Genomic DNA, 17,812 nt, shown 5'->3' with positions numbered 1-17,812 from the left:
TTCAGGATAGGAGCGTACCGGAGCACCCCAGTAGTTGTGAAACTTTCGCAAAGATTCATTATCTGGCACCAAAGTTATTGGAAATAGAATGTTGTGAATTTCCTATGCAAAATAGGACCTAACTATAACTATCTACTGGCGACCGCCAGTAGATAATATATATTTAGTATACTATGTATACATGTAAAAATGTTTCAGTCCACCTGTTTACATCGGTGGCATGGAAAAAATGGGTGGAACTGACGTCAGCACGCCGACGAGGTCCTCTTATGGCTCCTATGATGTCATTCGGTGTCACGAGCGGAGCCATGCTATTATGACTTCGTCGTCGACGTGGGAGAGCTAAGAAAGAATTTCTGTGGAATGCTGGCCCAGGGGATATTGAATTAAGTGTTCAGGCTAGTCCTTTGGGAGCAACTGTTTATGTTGCCACTCCAGAAATAAAAAACAGTGATCCGAGGGCAGAGGCCCTGCAGATAACACACGAGGTGGGGAGCCCAGTCGTGTGCACTGGCGGGGCAGCGAAGTGACAAGCACCACTACCCACAGAAAAGGTAACAAGGGCACTGAATAACACAGGATCTTCTCTTTGTATCTGACACGAACAACAAGGTTAAAATGCCCTAGTTCCAAAATGTAGAATTAGTGCTACAACAGTGTTCAAGAGGACCTGCGATGGATGCCGCTTCTGCCTTCCGTACACTGGAGGTAGCACATGGGTCACGCGGTACGGTCATACTGCGGTGGGATGCACACTCGTTGACCTCTCATGGCACTGCCCCAAACTTTGGGGAAAAAGCTTTCCATTAGCTGTGTTTTCTGATGATGTGTCGCGCCGGACCCGTCCAACAGCAGAACCCCGTTAGATCCAAACGGACTCTTCCACTCTCTCACCGGAAGTGAAACCAGGCCACGCAGACACTTTCACAATACAACAGCCGGTAATGCACTTTTTGGTAATAAAAACACATTCCTTCCTCCTAATTTATCTAATAAACCACTCAATGAAGAACAGCGGCCAGCTTCGATCGGTACACAGCCATTAAAACAACTTTTTTACTCTGCGATACCATGTGTTGTACATCACAAAGTCATTGCAGCGCATTTTTTTAGAACGCATGGTCATTTACCCCGCATGCCTTTACAACAAATTTTTTTGTAAAGGTATGTATGGTAAATGACCATGAGTTCTGAAAAAAATGTAGACGATCCACATCATTGTAAGGAAAGAGAGGATGTTCCGTTTCCTCACAACGACATGCACTGCCCCTCAGAGATGACATGAAGCAGGAACCACGAGGAGAGAGGAACCATGAGGAGTGAGAGGCAAGGGGATTGGGCATTGGGTGGTGGTTACTTTTCTAGGGTTTAGGGTAGTGCAGTGGTGTTTGGGTAGTGTGGGGGTCATGCTGAGGGTAGTGTTTTAGGGTTTAGGGTAGTGCAGTGGTGTTTGAGTAGTGTATGGGGTTGTGCTTGGGGTAGATTAAGGGTTTAGGGTAGTGCAGTGTGTATGTGTAGTGTAGGGGATTGTGCTGGGGTAGTGTTTTAGGGTTTAGGGCACTGCAGTGGTGTTTGTGTAGAGTAGGGGGTCATGCTGGGGATAGTGTTTTAGGGTTTAGGGTAGTGCAGTGGTATTTGGGTAGTATAAGGGGTCGTGCTGGGGGTAGTGTTTTAGGGTTCAGGGTAGTGCAGTGGTATTTGGGTAGTGTTGGGGGTTCTGCTAGCGTAGTGTTTTAGGGTTTAGGGTAGTGCAGTGGTGTTGGTGTAGTGTAAGGGGTTGTGCTGGGGGTAGTGTTTTAGGGTTTAGTGTAGTGCAGTGGTGTTTGTGTAGTGTAGGGGGTAGTGTTTTAGGGTTTAGGGTAGTGCAGTGGTGTTTGTGTAGTGTAGGGGGTCGTGCTGGGTTAGTGATTTAGGGTTTAGGGTAGTGCAGCGGAGTCTGTGTAGTGTAGGGGGTCGTGTTGAAGGATTTAGGGTAGTGCAGTGGTCTTTGGGTAGTGTAGGGGATCATGCGGGGGGTAGTGTTTTAGGGTTTAGGGTAGTGCAGTGGTGTTGGTGTAGTGTAAGGGGTCGTGCTGGGGTAGTGTTTTAGGGTTTAGGTTAGTGCAATGGTCTTTGGGTAGTGTAAGGGGTCGTGCTGGGGGTAGTGTTTTAGGGTTTAGGGTAGTGCAGTGGTCTTTGGGTAGTGTAGGGTGTTGTTCTGGGGGCAGTACTACTTTAGGGTTTAGGGCAGTGCAGTGGTGTTTGGGTAGTGTAGGGGGTCATGCTTTGGGTGGTGTTTTAAGGTTTAGGGCAGTGCAGTGCTGTTCGGGTAGTGAAGTGGGTAATGCTGTTGGGGGTGTTTTAGGGTTTAGGGTAGTGCAGTGGTGTTTGGGTAGTGTAGGGGGTCATGCTGTGGGTGGTGTTTTAGGGTTTAGGGCAGAGCAGTGGTGTTTGGGCAGTGAAGGGGGTCATGCTTTGGGTGGTGTTTCAGGGTTTAGGGCAGCGCAGTGGTGTTCGGGCAGTGTAGGGGTTGTGTTGTGGGTGGTGTTTCAGGGTTTAGGGCAGTGCAGTGGTGTTCAGGCAGTGTAGGGGGTCGTGCTGTAGGTAGTGTTTTAGGGTTCAGGGTAGTGCAGTGGTATTTGGGTAGTGTTGGGGGTCCTGCTAGGGTAGTGTTTTAGGGTTTAGGGTAGTGCAGTGGTGTTGGTGTAGTGTAGGGGGTCTTGCTGGGGGCAGTACTGCTTTAGGGTTTAGGGCAGTGCAGTGGTGTTTGGGTAGTGTAGGGGGTCATGCTTTGGGTGGTGTTTTAAGGTTTAGGGCAGTGCAGTGCTGTTCGGGTAGTGAAGTGGGTAATGCTGTTGGGGGTGTTTTAGGGTTTAGGGTAGTGCAGTGGTCTTTGGGTAGTGTAGGGGATCATGCGGGGGGTAGTGTTTTAGGGTTTAGGGTAGTGCAGTGGTGTTGGTGTAGTGTAAGGGGTCGTGCTGGGGTAGTGTTTTAGGGTTTAGGTTAGTGCAGTGGTCTTTGGGTAGTGTAAGGGCTCGTGCTGGGGGTAGTGTTTTAGGGTTTAGGGTAGTGCAGTGGTCTTTGGGTAGTGTAGGGGGTCGTGCGGGGGTAGTGTTTTAGGGTTTAGGGTAGTGCAGTGGTCTTTGGGTAGTGTAGGGGGTCATGCTGGGGTAGTGATTTAAGGTTTAGGGTAGTGCATTGGTGTTTGGGTAGTGTAGGTGGTCGTGCTGGGGTAGTGTTTTAAAGTTAAGGTTAGTGCAGTTATCTTTAGGTAGTGTAGGGGGTCGTGCTGGAGGTAGTGTTTTAGGGTTTAGGGCAGTGCAGTGGTGTTTGTGTAGTGTAGGGGTCGTGCTGGGGTGGTGTTTTAAGGTTTAGGGCAGTGCAGTGCTGCTCGGGTAGTGAAGTGGGTAATGCTGTTGGGGGTGTTTTAGGGTTTAGGGTAGTGCAGTGGTGTATGGGTAGAGTAGGGGGTCATGCTGTGGGTGGTGTTTTAGGGTTTAGGGCAGAGCAGTGGTGTTTGGGCAGTGTTGGGGGTTGTGCTTGGGGTAGATTAAGGGTTTAGGGTAGTGCAGTGGTGTATGTGTAGTGTAGGGGATTGTGCTGGGGGTAGTGTTTTAGGGTTTAGGGCACTGCAGTGGTGTTTGTGTAGAGTAGGGGGTCATGCTGGGGATAGTGTTTTAGGGTTTAGGGTAGTACAGTGGTGTTGGTGTAGTATAAGGGGTCGTGCTGGGGGTAGTGCTTTAGGGTTTAGGGTAGTGCAGTGGTGTTGGTGTAGTGTAAGGGGTTGTGCTGGGGGTAGTGTTTTAGGGTTTAGTGTAGTGCAGTGGTGTTTGTGTAGTGTAGGGGGTAGTGTTTTAGGGTTTAGGGTAGTGCAGTGGTGTTTGTGTAGTGTAGGGGGTCGTGCTGGGGTAGTGATTTAGGGTTTAGGGTAGTGCAGCGGTGTTTGTGTAGTGTAGGGGGTCATGTTGAAGGATTTAGGGTAGTGCAGTGGTCTTTGGGTAGTGTAGGGCATCATGCGGGGGGTAGTGTTTTAGGGTTCAGGGTAGTGCAGTGGTGTTGGTGTAGTGTAAGGGGTCGTGCTGGGGTAGTGTTTTAGGGTTTAGGTTAGTGCAATGGTCTTTGGGTAGTGTAAGGGGTCATGCTGTGGGTAGTGTATTAGGGTTTAGGGTAGTGCAGTGGACTTTGGGTAGTGTAGGGTGTTGTGCTGAAGGTAGTACTGCTTTAGGGTAATGCAGTGGTGTTTGGGTAGTGTAGGGGGTCATGCTTTGGGTGGTGTTTTAAGGTTTAGGGCAGTGCAGTGCTGTTCGGGTAGTGAAGTGGGTAATGCTGTTGGGGGTGTTTTAGGGTTTAGGGTAGTGCAGTGGTGTTTGGGTAGTGTAGGGGGTTGTGCTGTGGGTGGTGTTTTAGGGTTTAGGGCAGAGCAGTGGTGTTTGGGCAGTGAAGGGGGTCATGCTTTGGGTGGTGTTTCAGGGTTTAGGTCAGCGCAGTGGTGTTCGGGCAGTGTAGGGGTTGTGCTGTGGGTGGTGTTTCAGGGTTTAGGGCAGTGCAGTGGTGTTCAGGCAGTGTAGGGGGACGTGCTGTAGGTAGTGTTTTAGGGTTCAGGGTAGTGCAGTGGTATTTGGGTAGTGTTGGGGGTCCTGCTAGGGTAGTGTTTTAGGGTTTAGGGTAGTGCAGTGGTGTTGGTGTAGTGTAGGGGGTCTTGCAGGGGGTAGTGTTTTAGGGTTTAGGGTAGTGCAGTGGTGTTTGTGTAGTTTAGGGGGTCGTGCTGGGGTAGTGATTTAGGGTTTAGGGTAGTGCAGCGGTGTTTGTGTAGTGTAGGGGGTCATGTTGAAGGATTTAGGGTAGTGCAGTGGTCTTTGGGTAGTGTAGGGGATCATGCGGGGGTAGTGTTTTAAGGTTTAGGGCAGTGCAGTGCTGTTCAGGTAGTGAAGTGGGTAATGCTGTTGGGGGTGTTTTAGGGTTTAGGGTAGTGCAGTGGTGTTTGGGTAGTGTAGGTGGTCGTGCTGTGGGTGGTGTTTTAGGGTTTAGGGCAGAGCAGTGGTGTTTGGGCAGTGAAGGGGGTCATGCTTTGGGTGGTGTTTCAGGGTTTAGGGCAGCGCAGTGGTGTTCGGGCAGTGTAGGGGTTGTGCTGTGGGTGGTGTTTCAGGGTTTAGGGCAGTGCAGTGGTGTTCAGGCAGTGTAGGGGGACGTGCTGTAGGTAGTGTTTTAGGGTTCAGGGTAGTGCAGTGGTATTTGGGTAGTGTTGGGGGTCCTGCTAGGGTATTGTTTTAGGGTTTAGGGTAGTGCAGTGGTGTTGGTGTAGTGTAGGGGGTCTTGCAGGGGGTAGTGTTTTAGGGTTTAGGGTAGTGCAGTGGTGTTTGTGTAGTTTAGGGGGTCGTGCTGGGGTAGTGATTTAGGGTTTAGGGTAGTGCAGCGGTGTTTGTGTAGTGTAGGGGGTCATGTTGAAGGATTTAGGGTAGTGCAGTGGTCTTTGGGTAGTGTAGGGGATCATGCGGGGGTAGTGTTTTAAGGTTTAGGGCAGTGCAGTGCTGTTCAGGTAGTGAAGTGGGTAATGCTGTTGGGGGTGTTTTAGGGTTTAGGGTAGTGCAGTGGTGTTTGGGTAGTGTAGGTGGTCGTGCTGTGGGTGGTGTTTTAGGGTTTAGGGCAGAGCAGTGGTGTTTGGGCAGTGAAGGGGGTCATGCTTTGGGTGGTGTTTCAGGGTTTAGGGCAGCGCAGTGGTGTTCGGGCAGTGTAGGGGTTGTGCTGTGGGTGGTGTTTCAGGGTTTAGGGCAGTGCAGTGGTGTTCAGGCAGTGTAGGGGGTCGTGCTGTAGGTAGTGTTTTAGGGTTCAGGGTAGTGCAGTGGTATTTGGATAGTGTTGGGGGTCCTGCTAGGGTAGTGTTTTAGGGTTTAGGGTAGTGCAGTGGTGTTGGTGTCGTGTAGGGCGTCTTGCAGGGGGTAGTGTTTTAGGGTTTAGGGTAGTGCAGTGGTGTTTGTGTAGTGTAGGGGGTCGTGCTGGGGTAGTGATTTAGGGTTTAGGGTAGTGCAGCGGTGTTTGTGTAGTGTAGGGGGTCATGTTGAAGGATTTAGGGTAGTGCAGTGGTCTTTGGGTAGTGTAGGGGATCATGCGGGGGTAGTGTTTTAAGGTTTAGGGCAGTGCAGTGCTGTTCGGGTAGTGAAGTGGGTAATGCTGTTGGGGGTGTTTTAGGGTTTAGGGTAGTGCAGTGGTGTTTGGGTAGTGTAGGTGGTCGTGCTGTGGGTGGTGTTTTAGGGTTTAGGGCAGAGCAGTGGTGTTTGGGCAGTGAAGGGGGTCATGCTTTGGGTGGTGTTTCAGGGTTTAGGGCAGCGCAGTGGTGTTCGGGCAGTGTAGGGGTTGTGCTGTGGGTGGTGTTTCAGGGTTTAGGGCAGTGCAGTGGTGTTCAGGCAGTGTAGGGGGTCGTGCTGTAGGTAGTGTTTTAGGGTTCAGGGTAGTGCAGTGGTATTTGGGTAGTGTTGGGGGTCCTGCTAGGGTAGTGTTTTAGGGTTTAGGGTAGTGCAGTGGTGTTGGTGTAGTGTAGGGGGTCTTGCTGGGGGTAGTGTTTTAGGGTTTAGGGTAGTGCAGTGGTGTTTGTGTAGTGTAGGGGGTCGTGCTGGGGTAGTGATTTAGGGTTTAGGGTAGTGCAGCGGTGTTTGTGTAGTGTAGGGGGTCGTGTTAAAGGATTTAGGGTAGTGCAGTGGTCTTTGGGTAGTGTAGGGGATCATGCGGGGGGTAGTGTTTTAGGGTTTAGGGTAGTGCAGTGGTGTTGGTGTAGTGTAAGGGGTCGTGCTGGGGTAGTGTTTTAGGGTTTAGGTTAGTGCAGTTGTCTTTGGGTAGTGTAAGGGCTCGTGCTGGGGGTAGTGTTTTAGGGTTTAGGTTAGTGCAGTGGTCTTTGGGTAGTGTAGGGGGTCGTGCGGGGGTAGTGTTTTAGGGTTTAGGGTAGTGCAGTGGTCTTTGGGTAGTGTAGGGGGTCATGCTGGGGTAGTGATTTAAGGTTTAGGGTAGTGCATTGGTGTTTGGGTAGTGTAGGTGGTCGTGCTGGGGTAGTGTTTTAAAGTTTAGGTTAGTGCAGTTATCTTTAGTTAGTGTAGGGGGTCGTGCTGGAGGTAGTGTTTTAGGGTTTAGGGCAGTGCAGATTTGTTTGTGTAGTGTAGGGGGTTGTGCTGGGGTGGTGTTTTAAGATTTAAGGCAGAGCAGTGGTGTTTGGGTAGTGTAGGGTGTTGTGCTGGGGGTAGTACTGCTTTAGGGTTTAGCGCAGTGCAGTGGTGTTTGGGTAGTGTAGGGGGTTATGCTTTGGGTGGTGTTTTAAGGTTTAGGGCAGTGCAGTGCTGTTCGGGTAGTGAAGTGGGTAATGCTGTTGGGGGTGTTTTAGGGTTTAGGGTAGTGCAGTGGTGTATGGGTAGTGTAGGGGTTCATGCTGTGGGTGGTGTTTTAGGGTTTAGGGCAGAGCAGTGGTGTTTGGGCAGTGTTGGGGGTCCTGCTAGGGTAGTGTTTTAGGGTTTAGGGTAGTGCAGTGTGAGGGTCATGCAAGGAGTGGTGTTTCAGGGTTTAGGGCAGTGCAGTGGTGTTTGGGCAGTGTAGGGGGTCATGCAAGGGTGGTGTTTCAGGGTTAAGGGCAGTGTAGTAGTGTTCGGGCAGTGTAGGGGGTCATGCTGAGGGTAGTGTTTCAGGATGGAAGGCAGAGCAGTGGTGTTTGGGCAGAGTAGGGTGTCATGCTGGCCGTGGTGGTTAGGGTTTAGGGCAGTGCAGTGGTGTTCGGGCAGTGTAGGGGGTCATGCTGGGGGTGATGTTCTAGGGTTTAGGGAAGAGCAGTGGTGTTCAGGCAGAGTGCGGGTTCTGCTGGGGGTGGTGTTTAAGGTTTAGGGAAGAGCAGTTGTGCTCTGGCAGTGTAGGGGATCCTGCAGGGGTGGTGTTTCAGGGTTTAGGTCAGTGCAGTGATGTTCCGGCAGTGAAGGGGGTCATGCAGGGGCTGGTGTTTCAGGATTTAGGGCAGTGCAGTGTTCAGGCATTGTAGGCGGTCATGCTGGGGATAGATTTAGGGTTTAGGGCAGTGCAGTGGTGTTTGGGAAGTGTAGGCGGTCGTGCTGTGGTTAGTGTTTTAGGGTTTAGGGTAGTGCAGTGGTGTTTGTGTAGTGTAGGGGGTCGTGATGGGGTAGTGGTTTAGGGTTTAGTGTAGTACAGTGGTGTTTGGTTAGTGTAGGTGGTACTGCTGGGAGTAGTGTTTTAGGGTTTAGGGTAGTGAAATGGTGTTTGGGTAGTGTAGTGGTGCTGCTGGGCGTAGTGTTTTAGGGTTTAGGGTAGTGCAATGGTGTTCGGGTAGTGTAGGGGGTCGTGCTGGGGATAGATTTAGGGTTTAGGGTAGTGCAGTGGTGATTGGGTAGTATAGGGGGTTGTGCTATGGTTAGTATCTTAGGGTTTAGGTTAGTGCAGTGGTGTTTGGGTAGTGTAGACGGTCGAGCTGGGGGTAGTGATTTAGGGTTTAGGGTAGGACAGTGGTGTTTGGTTAGTGTAGATGGTACTGTTGGGAGTAATGTATTAGGGTTTAGGGTAGTGCAATGGTGTTTGGGCAGTGTAGGGGGTACTGCTGGGCATAGTGTTTTAGGGTTTAGGGTAGTGCAGTGGTGTTTGGGTAGTGTAGGGGAGTCCTGCTGGGGGAAGTGTTTTAGGGATTAGGGTAGTGCAGTGGTGTTTGTGTAGTGTAGGGGGTAGTGTTTTAGGGTTTAGGGTAGTGCAGTGGTGTTTGTGTAGTGTAGGGGGACGTGTTTTAGGATTTAGGGTACAGCAGTGGTCTTTTGGTAGTGTAGGGGGTTGTGCGGGGCTTAGTGTTTTAGGGTTTATGGTAGTGCAGTGGTCTTTGGGTAGTGGAGGGGGTCGTGCTGGGGGTAGTGTTTTAGGGTTTAGGGTAGTGCAGTGGTCTTTTGGTAGTTTAGGGGGTCGTGCGGGGATAGTGTCTTAGGGTTTAGGGTAGTGCAGTGGTCTGTGTGTAGTGTAGGGGGTCGTGCTGGGGTATTGTTTTAGAGTATAGGGTAGTGCATTGGTGTTTGGGTAGTGAAAGGGGTCGTGATGGGATAGTGTTGTAGGGTTTAGGGCAGTTCATTGGTGTTTGTGTAGTGTAGAAGGTTGTGCTGGGTGTTTTAGGGTTTAGGGCAGTGCAGTTGTGTTTGGGTAGTGTAGAGGGTCGTACTGGGGGTGGTGTTTTAGGTTTTAGGGCAGTGCAGTTGTTTTTGAAGAGTGTAGGGAGTTGTGCCAAGGGTGGTGTTTTAGGGTTTAGTAGCAGTGCAGTTTTGTTTGGGTAGTGTAGGGGGTCTTGCTGGGTGTGGTGTTTCAGGGTTTAGGGCAGTGCTGTGGTGTTCGGGCAGTGTACCGGGTCGTGCTGGGGGTTGGTGTTTCAGGTTTTTGGGCAGTGCAGTGGTGCTCGGGAACTGTAGGGGGTCTTGTGGGGGGTGGTGTTTCAGGGTTTAGGGCAGTGCAGTGGTGTTCGGGCAGTGTAGGGGGTGGTGTTTCAGGGATTTTGGCAGTGCAGTGGTGTTCGGGCAGTGTAGGGGGTCGTGCGGGTGGTGGTGTTTCAGGGATTGGGGCAGTGCAGTAATGCTCTGGCAGTATAGGGGGTCATGCGGGGGGTGGTGTTTCAGGGTTTAGGGCAGTGCAGTGGTGTTCAGTCAATGTAGGGGGTTGTGCTGGGGGTGATGTTTCAGGGTTTAGGGTAGTGCAATGGTGTTCGGGCAGTGTAGGGGTCGTGCTGGGGATGGTGTTTCAGGGTTTTAGGCAGTGCAGTGGTGTTCTGACAGTGTAGGTGGACGTGTTGGGGGTAGTGTTTCAGGATTTAGGGCAGAGCAGTGGTGTTTGGGTCGTGTAGGGGTCGTGCTGGGGGTAGAGTTTAGGGTTTAGGGTAGTGCAGTGTTGTTTGTGTAGTATGGGGGTTGTGTTTTAGGGTTTATGGTAGTGCAGTCGTGTTTGGGTAGAGTTGGGGGTCGTGCTGGGGTAGTGTTTTAGAGTTTAGCATAGTGTAGTGGTCTTTGGTTAGTGTAGGGGGTCGTGCAGGGGTAGTGTTTTAGGGTTTAGGGTAGTGCAGTGGTCTTTTGGTAGTGTAGGGGGTCGTGCTGGGGTATTGTTTTAGAGTTTAGGGTAGTGCATTGGTGTTTGGGTAGTGAAGGGGGTCGTGCTGGGTGTAGTGTTTTAGGGTTTAGGGCAGTTTATTGGTGTTATTTTTATTTATTTCTTTATAAAGCGCACAAATCATCCCATAAGGGTATCTCAGCGCTGAAGCTACACATTAAACGAGGAGACTGAAAATTAGAAAAGAGAAGTCTTCAGCATTTTCCTAAAAGCCATGTAATCTCTGCATTGGCGCATGCGGAGAGGAAGATCATTCCATAGATGAGGGGCTAGATAGTAGAAGGCCTTCCCGCCCTGTCGAGCTTTTTTAACCCGGGGTAACTTAATTAGGGCTTTGTCCCCTGAGCGAAGGGCTCTAAGGGGAACAGAGATGACAAATTTGGCATTAAGATAGCTAGGGCCTAATGTGTTAGTGACTTTGAATGCCAAGCAGCATATCTTGAAGTGGATCCTTTTTTGAATGTTTGTGTAGTGTAGGAGGTTGTGCTGGGTGTTTTATGGTTTAGGGCAGAGCAGTTGTGTTTGGGTGGTGTAGGGAGTTGTACTGGGGGTGGTGTTTTAGGGTTTAGGACAGTGCAGTGGTGTTTGGGTAGTGTAGGGGTCGTGCTGTGGGTGGTGTTTTAGGGTTTAAGGCAGTGCAGAGGTGTTCGGGTAGTGTGGGGGTCTGGCTGTGGGTGGTGTTTTAGGGTTTAGGGCAGTGCAGTGGTGTTCGGGCAATGTAGGGGGTCTTGCTTGGGGTGGTGTTTCAGGATTTAGGGCAGTGCAGCGGTGTTCGGGCAGTGTAGGGGTCTTGATGTGGGTGGTGTTTCACTGTTTAGGCCAGTGCAGTGGTGTTCGGGTGGTGTAGGGGGTCTTACAGGGGGTGGTGTTAAAGGGTTTAGGGCAGTGCAGTGGCATTCACGCGGTGGAGGGTGTTGTGCTGGGGGTGGTGTTTCAGGGTTTAGGGCAGTGCAGTGGTGTTCAGGCAGTGTAGGGGGTCTTCCTGGGGGTGGTGTTTCAGGGTTTAGGGCAGTGCAGTGGTGTTCAGGCAGTGCAGGGGGTCGTGCGGGGGTGGTGTTTCAGGGTTTAGGGCAGGGCAGTGGTGTTCAGGCAGTGTAGGGGGTCGTGCGGGGGTGGTGTTTCAGGGTTTAGGGCAGAGGAGGGGTGTTCGGGCAGTGTAGCGGGTCGTGCTGGGGCTGGTTTTTCAGGGTTTTGGGCAGTGCAGTGGTGTTCTGGCAGTGTAGGGGGATGTGCTGGGGGTAGTGTTTCAGGGTTTAGGGCAGAGCAGTGGTGTTCGGGCAGTTTAGGGTACATGATGGGGGTATTGTTTCAGGGTTTAGGGCATAGCTGAGGTACTTGGGCAGAGTAGGGGATCATGCTGGAGGTGCTGTTTAGGGTTTAGGGTAGTGCAGTGGCGTTCGGGCAGTATAGGGGGTCGTGCTGGGGGTGGTGTTTTAGGGTTTAGGGCCTAGCAGTGGGGTTCAGGCAGAGTAAGAGGTCGTGCTGGGGGTTGTGTTTAGGGTTTAGGGCAGTGCAGTGGTGTTCAACCAGTGTAGGGGGTCATGCTGGGGGTGGTGTTTCAGGGTTTAGGGCAGTGCAGTGGTGTTTGGGCAGTGTAGGGGGTCATGCAGGTGGTGGTTTTTCAGGGTTTAGGGCAGTGCAGTGGTGTTCGGGCATTGTAGGGGGTCGTGCAGGGGGTGGTGTTTCAGGGTTTAGGGAAGTGCAGGCTGGGGTTGATGTTTCAGGGTTTAGTGCCATGGTGTTCTGGCAGTGTAGGGGGTCCTGCTGGGGGTGATGTTTCAGGGTTTAGGGCAATGGTGTTGAGGCAGTGTAGGGGTCTTGCTGGGGGTGGTGTTTGGGCAGTGTAGTGGGTCTTTCTGGGGGTGATGTTTCAAGGTTTAGAGCAGTGCAGCGGTGTTTGGGCCATGTACGGGGTCTAGCTTGGATGGTGTTTCAGGGTTTAGGGCAGTGCAGTGGTGTTCGGGCAGTGTAGGGGGTTGTGCTGGGGCTGTTGTTTCGGGGTTTAGGGCAGTGCAGTTGTGTTCGGGCAGTGTAGGGGTTCATGCTGGTGCTGGTGTTTCAGGGTTTAGGGCAGCACAGTGGTGTTCGGGCAGTGTAGGGGGTCGTGCTGGGACTGGTGTTTTAGGGTTTTGGGCAGAGCAGTGGTGTTCGGGCTGTGTAGGGGGTCATGCTTGGGTGGTGTTTCAGGGTTTAGGGCAGTGGTGTTCGGGCAGTGTAGAGGGTCTTGCTGGGGGTGGTGTTTCAGGGTGTAGGGCAGTGCAGTGGTGTTCGGGCAGTGTAGGGAGTCTTTCTGGGGGTGGTGTTTCATTGTTTAGGGCAGTGCAGTGGTGTTCGGGCAGTGTAGGGGGTCATGCTGGGGGTGGTGTTTCAGGTTTTAGGGCAGTACAGTGGTGTGCGGGCAGTGTAGGGGGTCGTGCTGAGGTAGTGTTTTAGGGTTTAGGGCAGTGCAGTGGTGTTTGTGTAGTGACTGAGGAAATATGAATTTTTATGGTCAATTGTGTCCCCTATCTTAGACCCCAACGGCTCCATGTACATGCTACAAGTACATGTATGTTCCCTCCACTTCAAGCTATGAAGACGCAAATACATATGCGTCCAACGTTAACATGTCCTCTTTCAGATCTGCCATGAATGGGTCAGATATTCCGTTCCTAAGTATGCCTTGCCACCGTCTTTATATGGTATACTTTTCACGTTTTCCAGCTCTGGCAAGGTAGGCCCTGAATTCTGCCATCGAGCTTTTCCTGCTTCTGCCTCTGAATGCTCCAGCCTGGACCTGCATCTGTATCCATGACCTTTGTCCTACTCCCTGCGCGGCTAACGGTGCCTAGCCCGGCCTGTTGCCTGCCAAAAAACTGTATTCAGCCTTCAAGTTATCTGCTCCGCTCCTCGAGAAATGCATTCCTGTCTAGTAGTTTAGGTAAACATCCTTCCAGCTGCAGAGCAAAGGGCCCGGCCTTACTGTCTCCGAGCAAGTAATTCATGACTTCTGTTGCCATGGTAGGCCCATGCCCCCTCGCATCTCATGCAGACACATAGACGCTTATACACGCACTAGTAGTTAGTATAGGATAGCCTCTGCCTGAGAGACCTTTCCTTCCAGATAATATAGTTCCTTAAACACAAGATATTAGATACGATTTGGGATTAGGTTGTCCTGACATCCCAGACTTCTGTCTCCTCATGTAGGGCTAAATGTCAAGTTCCCTTCACCCTCTAGTTACACGTCAATCACACGTCATGCGGCTGCGCGCGCATCTCTGCCATGTATTTCTGCTGACATTGCAGGATTCTCTTATGGATCCACCCACCTGTGTCATCATCATAATGACGTTTCTAGTATACGCCTTTATGCACGCCTACTGTAACGCCTTTTTCATTACGTATGTGTATTCTTATCTCTTTTCTCAGCTGTAACGCCTTCTGCATCTGTCTTTACTGTAATGCATTTACTATAAATATGATAACCTGTCAATAATGTATTGCCTATCCCTTCCCGAACCTTAGTGGTGACGGAACCCGATTGCCTGGTTCGAACCATAATTCCTTTGTAAGGAATAAATTCCCTTTTATAACCTCAAATACCACGGATTCTGCCTCTTATTTTTACTGAGTTATTCTTATTGAATTTTACCGCATAAATTAAGTCTAGGTAATTTAAATTTACCACATAATTGGCGCCCGAATAGGGACACCTCTCACACCCCACGCGCCGGAGGTGCGTTGCAGACCCGGTCTCCTGCCACAGCCGGACGGACAATTACGCGTACCCGCAGGATTTCCTGTATCTCCCTCAGGCCAACGGGGGCGACTGAGGCTGCGATCAACACCCAGACGAGGCGGTGAGGAGTGCGGAGAATCCCGACCAGAGCCTAGCTGAGAGAGCAAGATCCGAGGTATACAGAGGCCCACCAGATTCCGAAGTTCTGAAGTATCTAAGTCACGAGTCCAGTCCAGTCCAGTTTGGTCTAGTCCAGTCCAGACTTCTGAGGCCTTCCGTTCCGTGCTTCCCGGTGAGTACCGTTGCTGGGGACGCATCTAGACGTGCACATTAGTTTGTGCCGGTCAAGACGGGTTTGGGTACACAGACCTGGTCTGCACTGTTTCAGCAGTGTATCTGTACTGTTTAGCAGTACATCCAGTATATCTAGTATTATGCAGTTGACTAGTTTTATTCTGATTATTATTGTTCGTTCTAAAATGTTTTGATATGTTTTAAATGTCGTGGTATGAGTGATTGTTCGATCTTCATTATTGTGTTTATTGTATTAATTGTGTTCAAGTCCGAGTAAGAATCAAGTAGCAAGGTTCAAGATGCCGTTATTTTCGAAATTAAGACAGATAAAAACTAGAAAAGGGATACTCGAGGAAGCCGTTCCCATTCCACCTAGGGACACTCCAGGGTACTTTATGTACCATAAACATGGCCTAGATGCCGTATTATATCTTGATTTATGGGTGGACTGCACCAAGGATTTAGCAGAGAGTCAGAGATGGCCTGCTGCTGGGACATGGGATGCAGATTGCATCATGAGAGTAGAAGAAGTATTATGGAAAAAGAAAGCCAGACAATCACAGAAAGATGCCATTGAATTATGGCGTAAAGAATCGCATAGACGCGCAGAGAAAGTGCTCAGAAAAGAAGAGAAAAGTAGGGAAGATTCAGAAAGAGCCCGAGAAAACATATTAATTGACGAAGGAATCCGAGTAAAAACAGAACAAGTAGACAGACAACGAAACACTCTTATGAATGGTATGTATCCTCTTCTGGCCGAGGGTTTGCCTAAGGCCACCCTGGAGGTACCAAAAGATCTGCCACCTCCATTACTCCCGATTAAAGTACATCCCAAGACCGCAAAGGACATTTTCCTTTCTTCCTATTTAGATGATGCTGCCCCGAATATGCTAATGGTGCGCAGCCACGCGCATCACCTGTTGACGACGCTCAACACCAAGATCATCTGCCCCCACCTCCGCAGCAACAAACTCCTCCTCACGTTCTGAACGTTCCACCTGTTTCTACAGTCCTTCCTGCATCTACACTCTCTACCCTGCATCCAACAAATCCTTTTGGACTTGGCACCTCAGGAGGTGCGACAGGAGGTGCGACAGGAGGTTTTTCCACGCCACCGCCAGCACCTAGGTTGACTTATAGGGATTTAGCACACCAAAGTACACCCCAAACAGCTAAGGACAAAATATTTGATGAGCCTCTTACAGATTGTAGATATGATCCAGTACCCGGTAAACACGACAGAATGTTGCTATCATCAGTACGTTTACGACGAGTTTCGACCTATCTAATGACGCTACCAGGAATGATTGGTCATCTAGACAAAATATAACACTTTATCCAAACAGGGGAAGGTCCTGAAAGTATTGGCGAGGCCATGAAATACCAGAAAGTGGACATGCAAAAATTATTATTACGCTTCTTCATAAACTGCTTGATCAGAAACAGAGATCGGCCAGAGGTAGATCCGGAGGAAATGCAAGTACTTACCAGATGGGGTCAGAATATAGCAGACGGAAAACATGATAAACAGAAGAGTATAGAAGTTATGTACCGAAAGATCAGAAAAGAAGTAGAACGAATACATGAAAGAAGATTAGAGGCAGATAAAACTGAATCAGAGGAAGAGGAGGAGGAACAGTCAGAAATGAACACAGGACAATTAGAATTACCAGCTAGAGAAACGATAGCTTATGTAGGAAAAGGAAGATCCTCCAATAATCCAATACGTCCGATACGTCCAGAATGTAACAGAATTTTTCAAGCAGCTATGTCAAATCCAAGGACCCCTGAACACTTATTCCAGGCTACTGATAAATTACTTCGAGAACGAAGGGGGTACCATGTGCTCGATTCTATGGATGAACAAGAATTAGCCAGGTCAGCGGTACAATGGGCTGACAGTTCTGAAAAATACAGTGATGATGCGCTAGCACACACGTTTCTGAATCTTACACCCGACGAACAGCGTTTAGCTAGTATATACATGATACAACATCTCCTTATATTATATAAAGGCCAACACTCCGATCCTGGTCCCCTACCTGATATACTGATAGAATTACTCACGAATAAATGGAGAGGTATGGGTACCGATCTAATTAAAGTAATTCTAGAATACCGACACAGATATAGTGCCTTTTTGTGTCCAGAGCATGATCCAGCTCCCTCCATGGAAAGAAAAACGTATTACATAGACAGACAGAATCCCTTACGCGAAGTACACCCAGTTAGAAATGATGATAATACTTTTAGACGCGTGTTTGTGTACACGCCTATAACTAAAATAGAACTATTGGAAATGAAAAAATTAGTGCCCAGCCATGACAAAGATCCAGCAGGTTTTCACCGTGAACCAAAGGACATGTTACTCATGGGTGATTATACCTATCCTGACATTATGAAAATATTGAAAGTATTATTGCCTGCCGGTATTTACGAGAAACTCAAAGAAAAAGAGTGGGAAGTGGGAGAACAAAAGATTGATTGGACAGCATTAGAAAACGAAGAAAATGCCCGAACTGCAGGCGTAGGGCTTGGAGATAAAACTAAAGCATTACCAGGATTATTAGTACAAGTATTGCCACGTCTATTAACTACGAAAAAGGAAGACTGGGGAGCAATATCAGCTTGCAAACAGAAACCCGATGAAGACACTAGTGATTTCTATTCCCGATTTGAAAAATGTTTTGGTATTAATAGCGGCCTAAAAGCAAATAGCGAGTCATATCCACATCTTTTTGTAACAAAACTAGTCGAGAATTCCCTGCCACAGGTTAAAAACAGAGTATTGAAAGTTGAGAGCACTTGGCAAGCTAACACTCCTTCACAAATGTTACAAATGTTACAGTATCACCAGAATAGAATTAGAGAAGAACAAGAACACGAACAAAGACGTATGAAAGACACGAAAATGAAAATGCTCGTCGCCCAGTCAGTTCCGGCTGACAGTCATAAAAAGGGTGCGACACAGTCCAGTAATTCAGCGGTTCCCGTTAAAGGGACATGCAACTATTGTAAACAGCCAGGTCATTATATAAACGATTGTGCAGTTCTGAAACATAATATCTCTACGGGTAAAACCAAGGAGAGACCACGTCCGCCTAGACAGGATCAGATCCAACAACAAGCACCTCAGAATGTACAGCCTATGCAAGCTGCACAACAGACCGTAGCGGTACCACAGTCACAGCCTATTGCCGCAACACAAAACACGACACAACAGATGTACCAGTATGCACAAAATGACTATCCAGATTATCAGCGATACACATGAAATAGCCTAGAGAGGGAAGTTGGCTTACCCCTTATTGAGGTTCCCGTAGATCAAGAGGGTCCTTATGTACAGAGTCAAGTATTAGGGAAAGACAGAAAGTTTTTACTTGATACAGGGGCAAGCAGAACAACTATAAGTCACGACGAAGTCCCAGGGGCACCCCTCTCAGGCTCACAAAATATTTCCCTTGGTTTTTCAGGAAAGCCTACTATTAACGAAGTATCGCAACCGCTTCCACTTACAGTGGGTCCATTGACACGGACTACAGATTTATTGCTTACAAAATCATGTCCAGAAAACTTGTTAGGTATAAAAACATTGAAAGCTCTAGGAGCTATAATATGTTGTTCTCCGGACGGAGTACGACTATTTTTGCGTGACTTTAAAGGTCACTACGTGTCAAGAGACATGGATCACCGGTTACAGAATCTACC

Source organism: Triturus cristatus, chromosome 5_1 (genome assembly GCF_964204655.1).
Source record: "Triturus cristatus chromosome 5_1, aTriCri1.1, whole genome shotgun sequence".
Classification (NCBI taxonomy): domain Eukaryota; kingdom Metazoa; phylum Chordata; class Amphibia; order Caudata; family Salamandridae; genus Triturus; species Triturus cristatus.
This window is presented reverse-complemented; position numbering follows the sequence as displayed.